The sequence below is a fragment of the Cupressus sempervirens genome, chromosome 10, assembly GCF_028749045.1.
Source record: "Cupressus sempervirens isolate cs-2001-9-10 chromosome 10, ASM2874904v1, whole genome shotgun sequence".
Taxonomy (NCBI): Eukaryota; Viridiplantae; Streptophyta; class Pinopsida; order Cupressales; family Cupressaceae; genus Cupressus; species Cupressus sempervirens.
Genome location: NC_143127.1, coordinates 878,057,559 through 878,072,876, shown reverse-complemented (window position 1 = coordinate 878,072,876; position 15,318 = coordinate 878,057,559). Strand labels below are relative to the sequence as shown.

The window sequence follows — 15,318 nt, the reverse complement described above, 5'->3', positions numbered from 1 at the left end:
ATGTATGATTAACCATTTCACCCCTACAATGCTCTATGTGACCAAGTTTCCTTGTACATCACCTCTAGATGGTAATAACTTTGACACACACTTACCCAACCTTTAGAAGACCTCCACAATGTACCACATAACTATGTATGGTAAGTTTCTAGTACAACACTCACATTTACACCACATGACCACCACACTCTACAATGCTCAAACCACTTGCCACACAATCTACTCTACACATTTTATGTTGCACATTGCACACCAAAAACCTCATGGATTTACTTCATTAGCCATCTAGACTACAATTCAACACCCAACACTCTACACCCTTCAACATCCTTTGACACTCAACCTTTGACACTTGGTACTTGATGGTTGAATATTATACTCTTGATCCATTCAAAATTTTGAATGGTTATTATTTTTATCTAAAGAAACATAGTAGATCATTGATAAGGGTGTATGTAAACTAGATAAAGGAATTACTATCAATTGCACACTTATATTCAATGATTATATCTAGATGTAAAATTCTATCTTAGCAAAAAGACTTCAAAATTTTGATAATAAAGTACACTATGAATTTTCTGAAGTAATATCTCTAATGACAAACTAGGGTATAGACTAGGGTGGGTCTTGTTAGGATCAAGGGTGAATCAATGTTGCAACACTTTTCAACCAATTTAAATCTTTATAACTTAACCATAAACATCCACAAACCACAATGTATGCAAGTAAAGCATACATCAAAATAGAAGTCATAACATCATGATTTTGTTTTTAAGAAACCTTAGCTAGGGGGAAAATATGGTAAGAATAAAACTTGCAAGATGATTCACTAATCTAAAAACATCTTTGTGGGGAGAAGTGAGTCTATAAGGAGTGATTACATAGAATTTAGTACATTGGCCCCTATTAAGCAACAAGATTTTGTTAGAGGTTTGGAATCTTGTTAGGAATTGAGAAAAAATAGGGAGCAGACTTTCTCAAGAGTGAAGGTTAAATCCACCTTATGGACTCATTGTCCATTTACAATGAAAGTAATACAAAATTGATGAATTATACATGATGTCACAATGTCTAATTAGTCCCAATTAACCCATCATGTTTTGTGCTCCAACATCTAGACTTGCACATCATATATCACATATCATGTATCCCATACTCATATACCGAATAGGTCATTCCATTATACCATAGAAAATAATTTATTCTGTCGGATTACATAGCATTTCACCAAACTTGTCCAAACAAATATCAGTTTGTAAAACATGACCATGTTATCTAAGAGTTAATTTCTTGGATGTCATTCCTCCATTCTTAATAAATTGAATTTTCAAGATAATTCAATTAGCTAGGTGAAATTGCTTGGTCTCGTAATATATCCTATAACTTTGTTGTCTTCAACCTATTATAGTTCACACCATTGAAGCATATGCTATTCACTACATAACACAAGTGATCATATCAAAAGCTCATATACATAATTTGAGATAATGATATATACAATATATATGAACTTCTCGTGTGATCACTTTTGTTGATGTGATGAATAGGATATGTTTTTATGGTGCAAAGTCATAACAAGTTCAACATATGAGAGTTATTGGATCAATTTTGATATGAAGTAAATTGGCCTAGCTAATTGAGTACTCATTCCACACTCACTTGCCAAAAGGTTTTACACCTCAAAAACTACAAATATGAACTCAATTCCAATTGTAATTGCCAGTACACAACAATAGATAACTCTGGGATGATCTACTACAATGCCAACCATGGTCTTATAAGGATCTCTAGGAAGTTTCTTAAGGGGCTACAAATAGGCTAACATACTTTATATATTATTTTATTTCTCGGGCCCCTTTAATTAATCAATTAATTAAATAGACCATCATGATATTATTTCATTTTTGGGACCACATAATGAGTTATTTCACTTCATTAATTTGAAGATGTTGCATAATTTGCGAGGTGTTTAATACTCTATTCATGTGTGACAAATTTATACTTTGCTAGTATAGTTGGAGAGTTAAGATTTACCCACATTTGAACACAATCAACAATTATATAAGTACATAATATAATATTATTAAATATTTATGTAATCATTAAGTTGACACAATGTCTATTAAAATTTATATCCTTGATCATCCCTCTTTGAACTCTTAACTTTTAGATTTTTTTTTTGTTTGAAATCTTTGGAAGTTATATCTAATGAAACAAATTATAGTTTATCTTTTTGATGTATCTTTGTTAATACCACATCTTCATGTCATAAGCCACAAGTTTAGCTATATTACATGAAAAATATAACCACCATCACAGAAAAGAAAACATGTTTTTAAATTTATATATCTTAAATCATGAATATATATATATTTTAAAATAAATTATAATTATAATAAAATTTGACAAAAGAAAGTACTTCATAGAAGAAGGATTTGTTCAACTACATATTTATTCAAAGTAAAAGTAATGTAAGAACTTTTTTGAAATTTACGTTAAAGTGAATTTTAGTAAAAAATTACTATATAAATTATTAAATTAAAAATTGAAATTTTATTTAAAGTGAATTTAATAAAATATTGTGATGAACCTCCTTATAGCAATATCGTGAGAATGCTCGAAATAACAGAATACAAAGTGATAGCAGAACTCGGAATGAATCTACTGATCGCAGGCCACTTCGAGGGGGTAACCTCCTTTGAGCAAGCTCAATACAATAAATTCGTCCGTGCCCATCAAGGGCCTCAACCTATTCTTATATACTGAGTACGATCTAGAAAAGTAATACTACCTATGCATGTGGGATAATAAAATATACTCACGGGACGACTTACAAAGCCTATGCGTCCAACAACACTACTCTAACAAAATAAACAGAAGGAACACACAGGTTCCTAACATCCCCTCTCCCTTAGAAAAAAGCTTTGTCCTCAAAGCTTAAGGTGTGGAAATTGTTGTTGAATCTGAAGAAGGGGTTCCCAGGTAGCATCCTCTGGTTGCATGCCATGCCACTGAATCAAGACCTCAGAGATGGAGCGAGAGCGAAGCTGGCGAGTGCACTGGTCAATGATTGCCACCGGCTCCAGGATAATGGATCCTTCCGTATCCATTTCAGGGAGAGTAGTTGGTGCTCTGACAGTGGTACCCAGAACTTTCTTTAGACAAGAAACATGAAAGACTGGATGAAGGCAGGAAGAAGGAGGAAGTTCCAGTTTATAAGCAACTGAACCAATCTTCTGCAGAACCTTATAAGGCCCATAAAATTTTGGGGCCAGCTTATGACGCCCTTTCAGCTTTAGGGAGGATTGTTTGTATGGCTGTAGACGAAGAAAAACCATATCCCCAACTTGAAATGAGCACTCAGAACGGTGTTGATCTGCTTGCTGTTTCATCCGATTACGGGCCATGTGAAGATTATCCTGTAAGGTACGAAGAATCTGATCCCTGCTGCGGAGAACTATGTCAACTGCCTGGACTGGTGAGCTGTTGGGAGTGTAGGGAAGGAGCACTGGAGGTGCCTGACCATAGACTGCTTCATATGGAGTCATTTTAGAGGCAGTGTGGTAAGAGGTATTGTACCACCATTCAGCTAAAGGGAGCCACTTGGCCCACTGATGTTGTTGTTCGGAAGTGAAGCAACGAAGATAAGTTTCCAAGCATTTATTGACAATTTCAGTTTGACCATCAGTTTGTGGGTGATAGCCCGAACTCATCTTCAGTTTGGTGCCAGTTTTCTGAAACAGTTCAGTCCAAAAATGATTGGTAAAAGTTGCATCACGATCAGAGACAATCGAAGAAGGGAGTCCATGAAGACGAAATATCTGGTCCATGAAGATTTGTGCAACAGAGGAGGCAGTATAGGGGTGGCTGAGGGCACAAAAATGACTATATTTCGAGAGACGATCAACCACAACCAAGATCACTGTCTTGCCACCGGATTTAGGAAGCCCTTCAATGAAATCCATAGAAATATCAGTCCAAATCCGTGTAGGGATGGGCAATGGTTCGAGCAAGCCAGGAAGGAGGGTCGTTTCACCCTTGTGGCGTTGGCAAGTATCACATTCAGCCACCAGCTGTTGAATCGTCTGTTTCATCCCTTTCCAAAAGAAGTTTCTCCTTGCTCGCTCATAAGTTTTGAGGAAGCCTGAGTGCCCTGCAGAAGGAGAAGCATGGAGTTCATAAAAAATAGCCTGATGTAGAGCTGGGTTCTGAGGAAGCACTAGCCGACCCTTGTATCGAAGAGAAGCACCATCCCAAGAGTAATGTGGTATAGCAGAAGGATTATTGGCTAGCTGGTGAATGATTTGAGATAAAGAAGAGTCACTGTCATAGCCCTGCTGAACAGACGCTAACCAATTGGGAATGGGCATAGAAATAGCGGAAAGGGAAGCTTGATTATCAAATGTGCGAGAAAGAGCATCTGCCACAATATTCTCCTTACCCTTCTTGTAGGTGATCTCATAATCATACCCCATGAGTTTGCTGACCCATTTCTGTTGTGTAGGAGAGGATACCCGTTGTTCCAGGAAGTATTTCAGACTTTGGTGATCGGTTCTGATGCAAAAATGACTCCCTAAGAGGTATGGCCGCCACTTCTGTACAGCATGCAAAATAGCCATCATTTCTTTTTCATAAGTAGAGAGGGCTAGATTCTTACCAGAGAGGGCTTTGCTAGTGAACGCAATAGGATGGTCATCTTGCAGGAGAACAGCACCCAATCCATTGCCGCAAGCATCACTCTCAATAGTGAAGGGTTTGGAAAAATCTGGCATTGCGAGAACAGGTGTACTGCACATAGCCTGTTTCAGTTGTTCAAATGCAGTCTCAGCAACAGGGGTCCAGGAGAAGGCATCCTTTTTTAACAGAGCTGTCAATGGTGCTGCAATTTTCCCGTAATCTTTGACAAACTTGCGGTAGTAGCCAGTCAACCCCAAAAAACCCCGAAGGCTCTTGAGAGTTTTAGGATGCGGCTAAGTTTTCATGGCATCTATTTTTGTAGGATCCACCCGCACTCCATGGTGTGCAACAATATGCCCGAGATACTCCACTTCCTCCTGGCCAAACACACATTTAGATAGTTTTGCACAGAGTTGATGATCAGAGAGAAGTTGCAAGACAAGCTCCAGATGATGGCGATGCTCAGCCCAAGTTTTGCTATATATGAGGATATCATCAAAGAAGACCAAAATGAATTTTCGGAGGTATGGTCGAAATATGTTATTCATCACTGCCTGAAATGTTGAAGGAGCATTCGTGAGGCCAAAGGGCATGACTAAAAATTCATAGTGACCATCATGTGTGCGGAAGGCAGTTTTAGGTATATCCTCCTCATTAACCCAAATTTGATGATACCCAGAATGAAGATCTAACTTGGAGAAAAAATGAGCCCCATGAAGTTCATGAAGAAGTTCATCAACAACTGGAATGGGAAACTTGTCCTTTATAGTGAGATGATTAAGTGCGCGGAAATCAATGCAGAGTCGCCATGACCCATCTTTTTTGCGAACAAGCAGAACTGGAGAAGAAAAGGAACTGGTACTAGGGCGAATAATACCTTGCTTCAGTAAGTCACGGACAAGTATCTCGATTTCGGTCTTCTGATGAAATGGGTAGCGGTAGGGCCTGATGTTGGGCGGAACACTGCCAGGAAGGAGCTGAATACGGTGGTCCTCTGGACGAGAAGGAGGTAATCCCACAGGTTCAGCAAATACACCAGAATACTTGTCCAAAATGTGTTGGAGATTGGCAGGAGTGCTAGAGACTGCTGATGGCTGCATCTGAATGGAATGGAGCTGAGCGATGACACCATGTGAATTCTTCTTAAGAAGTTTTTCCATACGGTGTGAACTGATGATGCTGAGAGACCCTGGTTGTAAGCCTTTCAAAGTGTGTTGGTGCCCCTCGGCTGAAAACTGCATCCAAAGTTCAGCAAAATCCCAAAGAATGGGGCCAAGAGTGCGTAACCATTGGGCACCCAAAACCACATCACAGCCACCTAAGGGTAAGGCAAACATGTCAGAGCGCATGTTATAATCGCCAATAGAGAGACGCACATTGCGACATTTCCCTTTACAAGGTAAAGTGCCCCCATTGGCAATCATGACTTCAAAGCTAGAGCAGGGATGGATAAAGCAATCAGCCTGTTTGGCTATTCGTGGATCAATGAAGTTATGAGTGCTACCAGAATCAATGAGTATAGTAAGAGGGATCTTCTTGAAGAAACCCTGGACCCGCATGGTTTGTGGAGTAGTGACTCCTGCCAAAGCATGGACAGATATCTCTGGTGGAGCTTCTGGTGAAGGAGGTTCAGGCTGGTGAGGCTCAACCTCATCATCCACTGTTTCCTGAGCATCTACATATTCATCCACTGTTTCCTGAGAATCCACATCCAAGAGATAGAGCTTTTGCTGAACACATCTATGGCCCCGAGACCATTTCTCATCACAATTATAACAAAGCCCTTTGTCTCGCCTGACTCGCATCTCTGTTTCAGACAAGTGCTTGATCGGAGTAGTTCTGGGAGCTGGTATGACTGGAGGGTTGTGAGAACCTGTATTTCTGAATGGAACAAAATTAGATCTGGAGCATTGTAGAGCACTAATCTTGTCTTCCGCTAACTTAGCCAACCCAAGGGCTTCCATCATTGTAGTAGGTCGAAACATTTTGACTTCTGAGCGAAGTGCATCCTTCAGACCACTGACAAAACAACTACGAAAGAATTCATCAGACAAGCCCTCTGTGTGATTAGCTAATTTTTCAAACTCTGTCTGGTATTCTCTTACAGTGCCTGTTTGACGCAGTTTAGTGAGTGCTCCTGTGAAATCATCAAAGGAACTAGGGCCAAAGCGCTCCAAAATGAGGGTGCACAATTCTCTCCACGTTGGGCCTACATTAGCCTTGATGTACCAATGGAACCATTGAAGAGCTTCATGTTCCAAATGAAAAGATGCAAGGGGGACTTTGTGGTTATCCAAAGTATTATGCAAGCTGAAATACTACTCTGCCCTATAGATCCATCCAGTCGGATCAGAACCATCGAAGCGTGGAAAATCAAGCTTTGGTCCACGGAAATTGCCAGAAGAGGACCCAGTATCTCCTGAATGGTTTCGGCTCATGGCTGACTGCTGAAAGTTAAGACCCAGAATTTTGTCATCCAGATCTTGAAGTTTGGTTTTGAGGGATGCCATTTCTTCTTCCATGATTTTTGCTCCTGTACGCGTAACAACCATAAAGCAAGGTTTTTTTTTTTTTTTTTTTTTTTTTTTTTTTTTTTTGGAATGGGTAGAAGATGAGAAACAAAAACTTTTTTAGTTACGGCAAACTTGGATTTGGGTAAAACTCAGATAGGAAATGGGTGTTCGACGGGTGGTGGGAGACTATCTGGGGACAAGGGAAACAGAAAAATGAGGGTTTCAAGGGTAGGGAGGCGAAATGAGGCGAACAGTCCAAGAGGGATAAGGGAGCAAAATGAGGAATTGAATCTTGTGGCTCAGTTTGGTGGCGATTGGATGAGAGGTGAAAAAGATAGGGCAAACCCTAAAATTAGATAAATGAGGGATTTAGGGATTTGATATGTAAAATTTGGGGTTGGGTCGCCAAGGAAGGAAGTATGCGAAATGATATTGCAGACGTTCTGCGGAAGTATGAGCAGAAACAGAAAGCAAACAAGGAAGTTACGACTAAAAAACAGAAAAATTTTTACTCTTTTTTTTTTTTTTTTTTTTTTCTTTTTTTTTTTTTCTTTTTCTTTTTTTTTGAACAGTCGACTTAGAAAAATTCACTCACAGACAGAACAACTGAAAAGAGTTATTGCAATAACAAGAGATATTAGAAGTGAGAGGAACCTGAAGGCCACGAGAGAAAAAAAATTTGATGTAATTTCCACCCAGCGAGCCCAAGAGAGTGCTCTGATACCAGATGTGATGAACCTCCTTATAGCAATATCGTGAGAATGCTCGAAATAACAGAATACAAAGTGATAGCAGAACTCAGAATGAATCTACTGATCGCAGGCCACTTCGAGGGGGTAACCTCCTTTGAGCAAGCTCAATACAATAAATTCGTCCGTGCCCATCAAGGGCCTCAACCTATTCTTATATACTGAGTACGATCTAGAAAAGTAATACTACCTATGCATGTGGGATAATAAAATATACTCACGGGACGACTTACAAAGCCTATGCGTCCAACAACACTACTCTAACAAAATAAACAGAAGGAACACACAGGTTCCTAACAAATATTAATTTATTAATTTTTATTAAATTATAAAGTCGGTCTCTTTTATATCTTTCCGCTTCTTTTATCTAATTTTCTCCCTAAATTTCGGTCTACTAGTTTTAATTTTTCAAACAAGAGCTTTGGTGGAGCTAGAGTCCCCGCCTTTTGTTAAAAGTGGAGGATAAACTTGTTGTATTAAAAAAGTATAGGGACTAAATAAAAAAAAAGTAAGATCTCCAAAAGAGAAAGACAACCTAATAGAGTTCTAACTATGATTGTAAACATTCATTTTCTTATCATTGAATCAATAAGTCAACCGAAGTTTGTTATTAATTTTACTTTATTAAATGAAAAATTGTTTGATAATTCATGAAGCCAGCCATTACAAATATAGTGATTTGGATAAAAGAATTATATTCCAACTACGTACAAAATACTTAAATAAATCTTTATTATTTTAGAAATTTTAAGAAATGGAAGATTAAAAGAAATTAAATAAAGTAAGATCAAATATTCACATAGTAAAATGAAATTTCATTTTCTATCTTTGTAATTACATATAACAACTAATTTTTTAAAAATAAAAAGAGTAATATTTTTTAATTTTTTAAATATTATATTATATTCCATATTCTCTTCACAAAATTAAAAAATTTAAAATTTAAGCTCTACAAATTACATTTTTGGATAAAATAGAATAATCTATAATTGCTTTGTTATATATATATAATACTTCTATACTTCTATCTTGAAAAACATATATTAAGATTTTTAAAAAAAAAATTTATTAACAATTAATACTCTTTTTAAAAATTATAAATAAATGACATTGATTAACAATATTTCTTTTGCTTATATGAAAAAGTGTCATTAATTTTTTTTGCTGTCTATTTGGTTGCTTATGTCTTTGTTTCCACTCCAAACGATCTGCATTAGATTAAGTGGCATCATTTTCAAATCTCATGGGTTTAATTTGCATCTCTCCTGGATTCCGCTACTTCCATGTCTAAAATACTTCCAAAGCGTGCCCTGAAGACGCTGAGGAGCTTAACAAACACATAAATGATTGAAATATTGCTGGAGAAAGACTACGAAAAGACAAACACTATGAACAAGCAAATGGAAACATAATACATGCAGATGGAAACAGTCTCACCGTCAGTAGCTTAACCTGTTCACTCGTTGTGCCAAGAGCAGTTCCCCCATCGTTGCCCTAGCTCAGTAGCCTCATTTGTTGCGCTTAAAACAGAACGAGTCACTCTGTTCTACAGTTTTCTGGGAATATCTATGATTTGTTCCATAGACTATAGAAATTAAATATATATAGGACAGAGGATGGTATGGAAAGCATTAAAACATCTTTTCAAAACCCACTCTTTTGCGGGATTGCAATCGCAGGAAAAAGGGCAGAATTGGATGCGAAATATAGCAGGGGAGAGGGAGGAATTGTGTGTAGGAGTGGAGAAAATAGGCGTTGATTTTCTCAACTGGATATTTATAATAGCTACTAAAATCAGATTCAAACAGAGCAAAAGGAAGACGCAAGAAGAGATTAAGGCAATGGAGTGGAAAGAATAAATGATAGTTGATCAATACCAGGGCGCCGTTGGACTGATAAATGGCCAGTTCATCCAGAGGTACATAACCAGCTCTGATTCTGATGGGCTTTCTAAGAGTGCCATCAGGCCTCCTTGTTGGTGCTAATATCCGCTCTCCTTCCTTGAGAGATATGCCCATCGACAGAGAAGAAGCTGCTTCCTCTGTGCCCATTTGATGCTACCTAATTAACTCAACATCACATCACATCATATGAACAATGCTATTTTTATTCTGCCCTCCCTTCTCAACAATTCTAAGAGAAAAGCAAAAACACAGAGATATGATGAGATGCAGCACAGAGCCACAGCACTTTATTCAGAAAACCTAAGAAACACGACGAGTGTGTGGCTTCGCTGTGGCAGTGCAGGTCGTATGACCGTTTGAAGCTCCATCTGCCGAAGCAGTTCTGCGAGCTTCCATGGAAATTCTAGAGCTTAGGAAGATTCTAGAGCTTCCTGTTGTAATTTTTTTAAGAAATTTTTTAAATTAAAAAATAACTAAACTCCAGTAAAATTAGATTTGACTAAAAAAATATTTTAAAAATAAACCCTCTCAAAACTCTAGACTATAAAATTTTGTCAGTTTTGAAAATTAATTGTACCCTGCCTGTATATAGGCAGGGACTAATACACCGACATGAACTGACTACACGCGGTGGGAGAGGAAGAAAGGAGAGGGTAGAAAGAAAATGCCCTTCCCAACAATTGCCTGCACGGAAATAAGCATTAACGTCGCCAAATGACGTAAGGCAGAACTAAAGCGACTTCGTTCGTTCGTCTGCTTATCTTGCTTTTCCTTGTCCGTCGAAGTATTTTACAAAATGTGTAAAGTCAAAACAGTCGGATACACTTTACACTAAATCATAATAGGTTTCCAAGTTCCGAATATACAAAGGCGATGTTTAGTATCTTGAGGTAATATGACAGTTACGTAATAGATTGGTATTGTTCCAACAAAATTATACAGTCCTCCAGTCACGTACTATATTGCTTTAACTATGATTTCACCAGTAAGGATAAAATAATAGCACGGCTATCTTTCTTACAAATTGCATCTTTCACTAAATTTCAAGAAAAACAAAAATACAGTGAATTTTTTTTAAAAAAATTATCATTTGATCTTCATGATCTGTATATTTTGTGATAGGAAAAATAAACTTTTTGATAAAATTTCACTATAATTTCATGAATCTGAAAAAGAATCATGTTTTGACTTTTTTTTTTTTTTGTCTTTGGTGCATTTCCAACGCCTAAAATAATGTTGGTCAATAAGATTAAAATAATGGTGGCCATGTTTTGTATTGTTTTGCATTCCATGCACCCAATATCAGATGAAGATGTGACTTGTTACAAATGCCAACATTATGCATTGAAAAGCAAGAAAAGTCAAAAACACGCATTGACATATTAAGATATAGTCATTTGGAGAGGGCTATTTTCTATTCAAAATGTATCATTGACCAAATTTTGAAAAACTAAAATTATAATAGATTTTTATGATTTTTTTTTCATTTACTCTTTATGATCTACATATTTAGTAGTAGAAAACAGTAAAAAAATTACAAAAAAAAAATAATGTTTTTCACAAATTTGAAAAAAATATGATTTTTCTTTTTTAATCTTTGGTACATTTTGTCTAGAGATTAGTCAGTGCCTAATCACTCACCATGTAAAAATTTCTGCAAGTATTATTTTTCAATTCCTAGCTAGATCTATGCAGCCATAGTTACAAAATTCTACATGGTATCAGACAAGGAGGTAGGAAAATAAACTGTAAGTTTTTGAATGTAGGTGTTGAAGATCAAAGCTTTTGAGATTGGCATTTCCAACATCATTCATTCTCATGTCATTTAGTTTATTTCAATGAATGTGTATTCTTATACTTCATTCCACAAGTAGAGGCTTGTGTTGAATGAATATTGAAACATAGGTTGAACTAAATTCTACAACACATATAGGCCAAGGCCATGCTCTCTTTGCATGGGTCTTGCCTTCATTTTCTCTTTAGTGGTGCACTATTTTGTTTTGGATCTATGATGCCTCTTTGTGCAAATACTTCTTTGGTTCCATAGTTGATCATATTTTGACATTTGACATCTATATTTTCAATCAACAGTTTATATTCTTGCATGGTTAAGTAGTGTCATTACAATAACTCATATAGACTTATTTGTTACCTATATCCTTGAATGATAGAGGGTTTTCCTCAATTTTCTATATATTCATGGTTTTGGATCACATATGTAGTTTATTATCTTTTGTATCTTCAATTGGCAGATGTGTTGCCTTTGCTTCTCATATGTTGGTTATTCAAGTAGCGTCCTTGGGGCACTCATGTAGTTTAATCCTAATATTCATCTTAGTTTTAGAAGAGTCTCTTCATCTAGTGCTATGGTGGTTATCTTTCAACAATTGTCTACATATTTCTTGTATTATAGAGTAATATTTGGAGGGCTTTTTTTGTTCCCACTATCTTTTACCTCTTTCATCTTTTATTATATTAATTATTTCTCTCCTTAGACTTAAGGGGCGCTTTTAGTACAACTAGTATTATTAAATTATGTAAGGTGTGATTATCTTTTATTTACAATAAAACTACTATTATTTACAATAAGACTAGAATCAACTGTTAATTGTCTAGTTGCATGTTAAGATAATTAAGGAATTCTTGCTTAAACTCCTTTATATTCTTGAATCTCATGCATCTATTGCATGATTTCTCCTCTCTTTTTATGTATTCATTATAATCTACACAATTATATGTGTGGTCAACAAAATTTCATTTTGTGCAACTCTATTTTCTTATATATTTTTATTTCTACAAGTATTGATTTGTTTAACAATGTGTATAAATTAAGCAATTTTTGTTTTAAAATATCTCTATAGAAATAAAACTCAATATTTTTTACTAATGAGAAAGTAAGTTACATAGAATAATCAATCATGTGTAAAAACAATCTCAGTTTGATTGACAATATCTTGAATTTATTTGCTAATGATAATAGCTAGGAAATAGTTTCTAGGTAACTTATTGAGAAAGGTGACAATTTGCTAATTATAGGTTCAATTAAATTGAAACTAATATATATAAACATGTATTGTAAATTATGAAAATAGAACAAGAAGTTCTAGCCATTATATCTTTAAGATATTTCTATTTATAGGGGTGAAGTAACTAGGACTTTTGAGGAGGTCATTCATCTTGGTATTGTTTGAGCTCAATTTTGTTTAACCATCAAGGTTCCTCTAATGTTAAGTCTACTTAGCTTGGCAAATTTTTTGCAAAATCTTTACTTAGTGTTGCGCCTTATGAACCATTCACTATACGTTCATCAATTGATAATTAGAGTTTGTCGTAGTAAGTAAAATTGTGATATTACTATCTATGTAGTTTTTGAGTCAAGCACATTGATCAATGTTTCATGAGTAGTTGCTCACAAGAACCCATCATTCATGAAAATAAATGGAACACCTAGCACTAATTACATCTAGGCAATGCCAACATGGATGAAGCACCTATTCTTCTTGGGAGGTTACCCATCCTAGTATATTGCTCCAGCTCAAACACGTTTAACAATAAGTACTAAATGTTATATTCATTCTTATGAAAGATGAGTTCTTCTGAATAAATACCCATGAAACATAGATCCATAACTGAATCATAATAGCAATATTATAATTTAACTTATACAAAAGAAAAAAAGAAAAAAACTCCTACTTATAATTATCATCTCTTTTTAATAAGATATTATACCATTATTAATGAAAAATAAGAATATTTCAAACGTAAAAAATATCATGGTATGTGAAGCAGAAAACCTCCTTCCACAACGGGATCTCGTTCTTATTTCGTAGTTTAGATAGCTGGAGCTTCCAACTGGACAGGCATTTCAACACTTGCAGTTGTCCCTTCAGCTGGCATAACATTAAACTCTGCAAATCAATCAGAGCATATATTAGCTTTCACATCGATACCATTCATCAACGCTAGGATATCAAGGATCAGATCGTCGGATACCTGATATCCAAAAGAATCCGATATCCAACGAGGTTTTAGATTTGCCAAGTTGACTGGTAAATTTCAAATGGTGGAAATAAGGCACATTTGTATGGAAGATGGACTGGCTTAGAGGGTAAAAAGTTCAGTTGGTAGAGCACTGTAGCAGTAAATGGAAAATCGTAGAATTAAGTCCATTCAGCTTTAGACTCAATGCTCTCAACTTTAAATCTGTGGCTACAATTGGCACACAGTTCTTTCTCTGGGTTGAGTTTCTATTTCCTAGTTTATTTTCGAATGCCTGCTGCAACTAATACGAACTAAACCAACAATATATGACCAAAACTCATATAATATTAAGACTCCTTTTTCTTTTTCCACTTGTGCTTCTTTCTGTACAATTAAATCATATGCTTTCTCAAACTCAATGAATTACTGTCGAGCTCAATCACTTTCGAATAATCTTAATAAAAAGAAATCCAAGGTGCCATGCCAAAGTAGTAGAACACGTCTTCTGCAGAATTATGCGTGGGTAGAGCTTCTCACATTTTCTTATAAAAGCGCCTCCTTTATTCCTTTCGCAAATACTTAACCAAAAAAAGTATTTGTGCACCGAATAAAGGTGTCCTGATGTAGGCTATTACACGCCCTGTCACCATCATTAATGTAAGCTGCAAATTACGCTCCCTATTGCACAGGTTTCCTTCTTTTAAATTGACGACTTTTGTTAAAAGTGACCAAACTTGGCTTATGAGAATGCGAAAATTCCTTTCCTTTTGATAGCCACCCTCACCTTTAAACATTGGGATTGAAAAAAAAAAATATTCCCCTCCTTTTGATATCCACCCTCACTTTAAAGGTTTGAAAAAAATAAGTTAGTTTTGATTATTTAACATGTTTAGTTTAAGAATCAAGTTTTAGTACATGATGTTTAAGTGATTCAATTTTTGATTATTTATAAAAAGCTTAATGTCATCCTAACAACTGCCTTTTGTTTAAATTTATTATCGAGTTTCTTCTACAACAACCTTGCAAAATTATTAAATGCACAAAACATGGATGCAATTCTATTTGATGGAACTGACTATGTAGCTAGTGAATTCTCCCTACCTTGCCACCATGCATGGCCCCTTCCACATACTGTCTGTAATCCCTGCTCCATCACTACCATATTGTCAGTCTGACAACATTTCTAGTCAATGTCACCTTTCACAAAAATGTCAATGTACCTGTAGCCAATTATCATCAACATAACGTATTGCATGATTTGTTCTTTTATTTATATGGCTTATAATAACATTAGATAGAAGGTTGACCAAAATAGTTTTATAGATAGTTTTAAGAATTTATTATATATATATATATATATATATATATATATATATATATATATATATATATATATGGTAGGATTAAAAATAAATTAAACTATTGTTGGATAATAAATCTTTCTTTTATGTAAGGGTTAAACAATACTTTTTAGATAGATGAATAGATTAAGTA

General features: G+C 35.6%; 1 long non-coding RNA gene across 1 annotated transcript in view; it reads right to left on the bottom strand.

Annotated features, from left to right (window-relative positions):
- LOC149536794 (uncharacterized) overlaps positions 1-14,227 on the bottom strand; it is a 45,556-nt gene extending 31,329 nt beyond the window's left edge. The window contains exons 1-2 of the long non-coding RNA XR_016357268.1: positions 13,837-14,227; positions 13,638-13,751 (exon numbers count right to left, since the gene is read on the bottom strand). This is a non-coding gene — a long non-coding RNA (uncharacterized LOC149536794). The remainder of the gene's footprint in view (positions 1-13,637; positions 13,752-13,836) is intronic.
- Positions 14,228-15,318: the final 1,091 nt, after the last annotated feature.